This window comes from Arachis ipaensis, chromosome B08, assembly GCF_000816755.2.
Source record: "Arachis ipaensis cultivar K30076 chromosome B08, Araip1.1, whole genome shotgun sequence".
Taxonomy (NCBI): domain Eukaryota; kingdom Viridiplantae; phylum Streptophyta; class Magnoliopsida; order Fabales; family Fabaceae; genus Arachis; species Arachis ipaensis.
The window spans coordinates 21,092,500-21,101,549 of record NC_029792.2 but is presented as its reverse complement, the minus strand read 5'-3'; the positions used below and the strand labels follow the sequence as shown (position 1 = coordinate 21,101,549).

At 33.5% G+C, this 9,050-nt stretch overlaps 1 pseudogene; it reads right to left on the bottom strand.

The window, feature by feature from the left end:
* LOC107610711 lies at positions 4,344-6,681 on the bottom strand (annotated as a pseudogene).

Genomic DNA, 9,050 nt, shown 5'->3' with positions numbered 1-9,050 from the left:
AAGTGTTGAACATCCAGTAGCTTATGTTCACACACAAAATGGGTTAGCAGAATCGCTTATTAAACGCCTCCAATTAATTGCTAGACCCTTACTTATGAGAACAAATCTCCCAACCTCGGTTTGGGGCATGCTATTTTACATGCCGCAACACTTATTCGTTTGAGGCCAACGAGTTACCATCAGTTCTCTCCTATGCAATTAGCTTTTGGCCAGCAGCCAAATGTTTTCCATTTAAGAATATTTGGGTGTGCGATATATGTTCCCATTGCACCACTAATCGCACCAAAATGCGACCCCAAAGAAAATTGGAGATATATATTGGATATGATTCTCCCTCTATAGTGAGGTATCTTGAGATACAAACGGGAGATGTATTTAAAGCCCGATTTGCAGATTGTCATTTTGATGAATCAAAATTTCTAACATTAGAGGGAGAGAATAAGCTTCCTGAAAATGAACTTAATTGGAATGCATCATCCTTGATGCATTTAGATCCTCGATCAAGGCAATGTGAACTAGAAGTTCAAAAGATTATACGTTTGCAAAGAATAACAAATGAATTGCTTGATGCATTTTCCAATACAAAGAGGATAACTAAGTCTTATATACCAGCGAAAAATTCCCCAATTCGAATTGATGTCCCAGTTAGACAAATTGCCACCGAAGCCAATACACGCCAGAAGCGTGACAGGCCTGTCCGTTCCAAAGACAAAAATTCTCGAAAGCGAAAAGAGGTAAATACTATTCCTGTTGAAAAAGACATAGTAGAGACACCTGCAGTTGTCCAAAATTCTGATATAGTTTTAACGCCAGAAGACGTTCAGGTACCTAAAAATTGTGAAAATGACGAGATCTCGATAAATTATGTCTTTACAGGAGAGAAATGGGACCGAAATAAGACAATTGTCAATGAAATATTTGCATATAATGTGGCATTAAATATCATTCATGAAAGTAAAGATCTTGAGCCAAGATCAGTCGAAGAATGTCGACAAAGGAATGATTGGCCAAAATGGAAAGAAGCCATGAAGGTTGAATTAGACTCACTTGCAAAACGTGAAGTCTTCGGACCTGTAGTCCGTACACCAGAAGATGTAAAACCTGTTGGATACAGATAGGTATTGTGAGAAAACAAAATGAGAAAAATGAAGTTGTGCGCTACAAAGCCCGACTTGTGGCACAAGATTTTTCACAAAGGCCCGGTATAGATTATGAAGAAATGTATTCCCCTATAGTGGATGCGATAATATTGCGTTATTTGGTCAGTTTATCTGTATATCATAAACTGCATATGCATTTAATGGATGTGGTAACAGCCTATTTATACGGCTCATTAGATCGGAATATCTATATGAAAGTCCCTGAAGGACTAAAGATATCTAAACCATCCAATGAATATTCGCAATGGTTATACTCAGTCAAATTGCAAAGATCTTTATATGGTCTAAAGCAATATGGACGAATGTGGTATAATCGTCTTAATGTGTATCTGGCCAAAAATGGATTCAAAAATGATGATATCTGTCCATGTATTTTCATAAGAAAATCTACATCTGGGTTCATTATAATTGCTGTGTACGTTGATGATTTAAATATCATTGGAACTCCTGAAGAGATTCCAACAATTATAAAAACTCTAAAAGAAGAGTTTGAGATGAAAGATTTTGGAAAGACTAAATTTTGTCTCGACATGCAGACCGAGCATATAAAAAATGGGATCTTTATTCATAAAACAACATACACAGAGAAGATCTTGAAAAGATTTTATATGGATAAGTCACATCCTTTGAGTACCCCAATAACTGTAAGATCTTTGGATGTGGAAAAGGATCAATTCCGTCCTAAAGAAGAGAATGAAGATATCATTGGTCCTAAAGTACCATATCTTAGTGTCATTGGAGCGCTAATGTATCTTGCTAATAATACACGACCCGATATATCATTTGCTGTGAATTTACTAGCAAGATATAATTCATCTCCAACCAGAAGACATTGGAGTGGAATCAAACAAATCTTTCGATATCTTCATGAAACGGTTGATATGGGATTATTTTATCCTTATGGATCCAAGTAACAACTAGTTGGCTATCCAGATGCTGGATACTTGTCTGATCCACACAAAGGGAGATCTCAAACAGGATACATGTTCACATATAGTGGTACAGCTATATCATGGAGGTCCACAAAACAGACGATAGCAGCAACCTCCTCTAATCATGCCAAAATACTAGCGATTCATAAAGCTAGTCGCGAGTGTTTTTGGCTCAGGAGTCTGATCCAATATATTCTGTCATCATGTGGACTGATTGATCATAAGATAGCTTCAACTGTCCTGTTTGAAGATAATACAGCATGCATTGCTCAACTTAAAGGCGAATACATCAAAGGTGATAGAACAAAGCATATTTCTCCCAAATTCTTCTTCACTCATGATCTTCAAAATCAAGGGACAATTGATGTCCAACAGATCCGCTCAAGTGACAATTTGGCAGATTTATTTACAAAGTCACTCCCAAAATCCTCCTTTGAAAGATTGGTACATGAGATTGGGATGCGCCGATTTCGAGACATCAACTGATGTCGACAAGAGGGGGACACTGTACTCTTTTTTCTTTGGTCAGGTTTTTTTCTCATTGGATTTTTCTTGACAAGGTTTTTAATGAGGCAGTCCCCATCACTAAAGGATATTGTACTCTTTTTCCTTCACTAAGATTTTTTTCCCACTGAGTTTTTCTTTAGTAAGATTTTAACGAGGCAATAATCCTAAATGGTCATCCAATAGGGAATGTTGTGATAAAGATGTAGATGACCATGACTTAGGCGGCCAACTTTCTCAAGATTGAAAGAATCAGTTTTCAAGACAGAATCAAATAAATGAAAGTTGAAAATAAGAATCTCATACATGTATAAATAGGGGTTCATATACAAGGCATGAGACACACGCAATAAACAAAATCAATTCTCTTTATTTCTTTACTTTCCAATTTACTGAATACTTCTTTCTCTCTCTCTCTCTATATATATATATATTACAACATATAATATTAGTAAATACATATATGAATTATTATTGAGCTAATTAAATTAATATTAGAGTCTTCTATTTATACATCTTTATTTTATATTTAGTATATCTTTTATTTATTTTACAACAATATTATCTTTTATTCAATCTTTAAAAAAAAGAGAGAATAAAAAATAAGTAATTCTCTTAATTTTTTGAATAATTAATACATAAAAATAGATATTTAAATTAATTAAATAATAATAAATTTTTAAAAGGTTGAATAAAAGCTACAAGTTAAATGACAACTAGCATCTGTCATAAAAAAATAGGATTAAGTATGATTTTGGTCTATAACATAGAGGCCAAAAATTTATTTCGTTCTCAACTTTTTTTTCGCTACAAAATGATCCTAAAGGTTTCAGTTTATTTTAAAACCGTCATTCGGACCAAAATGCCCATTCTCCTTCTTCCCCAAAATCATGCAAAAGCACCAGCAGAAGCACAAGCAGAAACAGAACCAGAAGCAACAACAACAACAACAACAACAATGAATCACCAATGAATCAACAATGGAATCAAGTAGAAACAGAAGAAGCAGGAGCAGAAACAGAAACAGAACAACCACAACAACAATAACAATGAAACAATATAATCAATCAGAAGCAGAAGCAACCAGAAACAACAATAATAAAAAGTCAACAACATAATAGTAGAAGAAGAAGCAGAATCCGACGAGCCACCCGAAACCGCCATCACAGCGCCAATCCGCCATCAAAGCGCCGCAACCCTTTTCTTCTTCTCTCTTCGTGCTACCCTAGCGCCACCGTCACAGCGCGACCTCTTTTCCTCCCTCAGCTTACCACCGAAACCTTTCCCTGTTTTTGCCTCAAACCAGAATCCACCGCCATCGAGCACCTCCGTCGAGCCCAGAGGAGCAGCGGCGAGATCCAACCACTGAACGACGACGAGCAACGGCGGCCCTGACATTTGAAAGCGGAACTGCAACTGATTCTCGTGTTGTTGAACGGCGGCGACAGCGAGGACCCTTCCCTCTCTTCTTCCCGAACCCCCTCTGTTTTTTTTTTTTTTAATATAGTTGTTATTTTTTTACAATAATATTATTTAAATTTATAAATTCAAAAATAATTCACTATTAAAAATATTAATATTAAAAAATTCATATATAACAATAATACACAATATATAATTTAAGATTACACTAATTTGTAAAATTACTTAATATAAAGAAAAACATAGTTAAACTCTATAGTTGACGACAATCATTGTGAAATTGTCATATGTGTTCAATCAAATCCTCTTTCAACTGTCTATGCTGCTGCCTATTTCAAAGTTAGGCATTTCTTTGGAGAAATTGATGGTATGGTGCAAAATCTTCCTCTCCCAGCTGAGGTTATGATAAGTCATTTTCGACATTGTCATACTCTAAACTTTGAGCAAAGTTTTCTGCATAAGTGTCTCTTTCATCCTCAACAATCATATTATGCAATATAATACAAGCTCTTATTATGTTTGCAAGCTTCTTTTTTTCCCAAAAGTGCGCTGGACCACGTATAATTGCAAAACGTATTTGCAACACTCCGAATACTCACTTCACATCTTTTCTTTGTCCTTCTTGGTATTGTGCAAATAACTTGCATTTTTTTCTTGTGATTTTGAGATTGATTTGACAAATGTGGCCCATTCAAGATAAATACAATCTGCTAAATAGTATCTCATAGTATAATTATTACCATTAATAGTATAATTTACTTTCGGAGTACGGTCATTTAGAATATCATCGAATACTGGTGAATAATCTAACACGTTGATATCGTTATTTGAACTAGAAACTCCAAAGAATGCATGTCATATCCAGAGGTTTGAAGATGCTACAACTGAAGATGTTACAACCTCAAGTACTATGATTGCAACCCCAAGATAATGACTCATGTACATATCTTTCCACGCCTTTGGACAATTTTTCCATTGCCAATGCATCCAGTCAATGCTACCCAACATGCCAAGAAAGCCACGACCCTCCGCCATTTGTAGTAGGCGTCGTACATCATTTGAATTTGGTTTTCACAAGTATTTATCCTCGAACACCGAAATGACACCTTCAACAAATTTTTTCAAGCATTCAATTGTAGTGCTCTTGCCTATGCGCACATAATCATCAACAGCATTAGCTGCTATGCTGTATGCTAACATCCGTATTGCAGCAGTGCATTTTTGGAGTGGTGACAAGCCTCTTCTCCCAGTTGCATCGACCCTCTGTTGAAAATACGGATAAACATTTGATAGAGTGTCTACTATCCGAAAGAACACATGTCTTCTCATTCGAAATCTCCGTCGAAAAATATCAGGATTATACATCGGCTCATCTGTAAAGTAATCTTGGAAAAGGCGATCATGTCCTTCTTCTCGATTTCTGTTGATCTATCTACGAAGAGTTGAGATAGAGCTTCTATCGATATCTTCTTCTTCTGAATCATCGAATAAACACTCATCGATCCAATTATCCATAAGTGCGTTATCTCGGCATCTTCTTTTACCACACAAAACCTCATTAAAAATATCATCAAAATTTCTAGCCATATCCTAAGATGTATTTTTTGGTATTCTTTTGAGGTGAGAAACTAAATTTGAAATAGAGTTGCTGAATCATTGATAGTTGATATTTATAAGTGTGTCCGCAACAAGTAGCTACTTCTCAACGACTAGTTTTGCAATGGCTACTTAACGGCTAGTTTTTTCTTGTCTAAGTTTAAAACGGCTAGTTTTGCAAGGGTCGCTTTCATAAACAATAACGGCACAATAATATTGACTAATTTAAAAAAATTACGTCACAAATGAATAGAACGGACTACATCACATATGGTAATACGCGATAAAAATAAAACATACTACTTAACTCTACGAATACAAGAAACCATTAAGTAAACCACTTATTAATTATTTTCTCACATGCTATCTCATAAAGAGCTTGTCGTTTTTCACTTATTTTGCAACGGCTAATTTTACAACGACTAATTTTATAATTTGATTAGCATTTTTAACTATATTAGATTTAATTATTTTAATTGATTAATTAAGTGAGACTATATTAAGAACTAAAGTTAGTTCTTTTTAATAAAGAAGAGAGAAATATTTTGAGTTCTTATTTATTATTTATGACACCAAAGTTAATGTAAAATCATTTTGATAAGCCAATGAGTTATAGCTCAAATGACATAGTCTCCCCATACTCAATTAAGAGATTGCGGGTTCGAGTCTCTTATCTTTGATAAAAAAAAATCATTTTGATAACATGTGAATTATAAATGATGACATAAGATTCTTCATGAACAATTCAACTAGGTATCCTTTTACATCCAAAAATCAAATTAGTTAGAATTCAAAATTTCGAATTTAAAATTCTAAAATAAATCTTAAACCATCTTAAATCACTAGTAAAATCTTCGCTCCGTAAAGATCCAGAGCTGCATCACCTCTCCCTCCTCATCTGTGGCCGTTTTCGTCTTCTCCTGCGTTGGGCACTCCTCTGCGACGATCTCCTCCTTCGGCGACGCGTTCCTCCCCGCGACGCGCACTTCCCCTGCGTACACCTCCGCGCCTCCTCCATCGATGGGCTCCTCTCCTTTTAAATAAATAATATAAATAATACTTGACATTGTTATTAACTTAAAAAAATTGAAATATACCTCTTTGAATTTTTGTTGTGCATTCAATGGTTAATATTTTGCTGTTCACTTCTCTTCAATGATTTTTCTTCATATGTCTTGTTTTGGTATGGAAAGAAAATTAGAATGAGAAGAGTAGAAGACCAAAAGTTTAGAAACCACTAAAAGAGAGAGAAAAGTGGCGCTGATGCCTCCGATGGTTTGAAACAAATATTTGAAAAATGTACTAGTGTTACTTTAATTAATAGTATGGGCTTGGGCTAGTATAATAGAACCATTTTTATTAATTATTAGAATGAGCTATTTGTTAACAAGAGCAATAATAATTCAAATATCTAATACATAGTGCAGTTTTTAATTATTTTAATTTATAAAATTTTGTAACTTATATTTTTTTAATATTATTAATTATTACTATTTACTATTTTTTTTTAATTTTGGGGGGACCATGGCCACCTTAGGCCCCCCGTAGATCCGCCACTGTCTTCTCCGTCCCTGGTCTCCTCCCTCGCGCCACGCACAACCGCTCCCTTCTCCCGCGCCTCCCCTTGTCTCTTCCCCCACGTCGCACTCCTTCTGTCTCTGGTATTTCTGCTTGCAAAATTCTAAAAAAATTTGGTTGAGTTCATTCATGAAGATATGTTACCCTTTTTTTCGCTTAATAAAAAATTCTATTTTTTTAAATTTATATATAATATTGGAAGTGTCTGTGTTTTTTTTAAATGTATTTGTGATTATAATTTTTTTTTGCGCTCATATGTTTGATTTGGGAGTTGTAATGTTAACCTAATTTGGATGTGTCAATACTTAATTTTGGATGTGTTTATGTTGTTCATTATGTTCTTATGTACATATATAAGTTTTTTTACATGAGTTTTGGATGTGTTGATAAAATATTTAGAGTGCATTCTTATAATTTTGGATGTGTATTTGAGTTTAATTTTTCTGTGTTCAATATGTAATTTAGAACTACAATGAGAATAATTTAGATGTGTTAATACATAATTTTAAATGTGTTTATGTTGTTTATTTAATTTTAGATGTGTTTTTGACATGAATTTTGAATGTTTTGAATAAAAAAAATAATTGAAGTGAGTTTAATTGATTTTAAAAACTTCATTGATTTTTTAAAAATTAGTACACAAAAAGTTGTTACGAGTTTTATGGTTTAGTTTGTAAAATTTTAATGTATTGCAAGTAGTTACAAATTTTACGGTGATAAGTATTCAAAATAAGAATGATTCCTTAAAAAAGCTTGTGATAGGCAATAAAATTGGTTTTTCTTGTATATTATATGGCTTGAGTTGTAGTAATAATTGATTCCTAATTAGACTAGAAACACTCGATTATTATAGTGGTTTTTCATTGGATGCACCTTCTGAGAACCAAAACCATGAATAGTGGACAATACAATACTTGGTTCCCATTCCCTCCAACATACACAATTTGAAGGGCTAATAGAAGAGCACACCAAATCACAAATGCACACGCCATCAATACCGCAACTTCGTTCAAATTAAAAGTGTACATGAAAATTTGAGAACCAATAGATTATCAACTATTCAACTTTACAATAATACTAATGCAATCATGGTTTCTTAGATGCGGTATCTTGCTATAATCTTCTTCCATTTTGATGTCAATGATTAGTGTTACTCTTTTTATGATTACTAATATTGTGCGACTTAGTTGACATTGTAGGGAGTAGATCTTCTTCAGTGAAAAAAAAATTGAATGGTGTCAATTGTGATCTCTCACTTTTCATTATACTCTCTCATATTTAAGATTTGAATTGTTGTTGAGAGAAATATTTATATTAAGGGAAAGTATGAGTAGCCAATGAAATATTTATACAATGTGTACAATGGAAGTTTAGGGAGTATTAGATATATAATCATTAGTATTATCTTTTCCCATCAGCCGAAACTTTTGGGATGTTTATTTTGTAACTCAATAGTCTATTGTCTCCCTAGTGAGATCCTTACATTAATTAATTGTAATTTTAGTACATTATTAGAGAGAATTTAGATATTCTAAAAGTGAGAAAATTGATAAAATAAAAGATTAATTACAATTGAATTTATAAGTTTGATCATATATGAGTTTTTTATCTTAATTTTAAAATGATTAATCTCTCACTTGATTATTCTATTAACTTTTTGTTCATTTAAATGATCTTAATTGATAATTTTAAGAGTTAGCACGACACTAAGTTTTTTTTGAGTTGGTGTCTTTTTCATTATTGAGCCTCTCAAGTAAACCAAAGAAAAAACCAATGAATTATAACTCAAATAACATAGTCTTTCCATAGTCAATTAAGAGGTTGTGGGTTCGAATCTCCTACCTTTGGTATAAAAAAA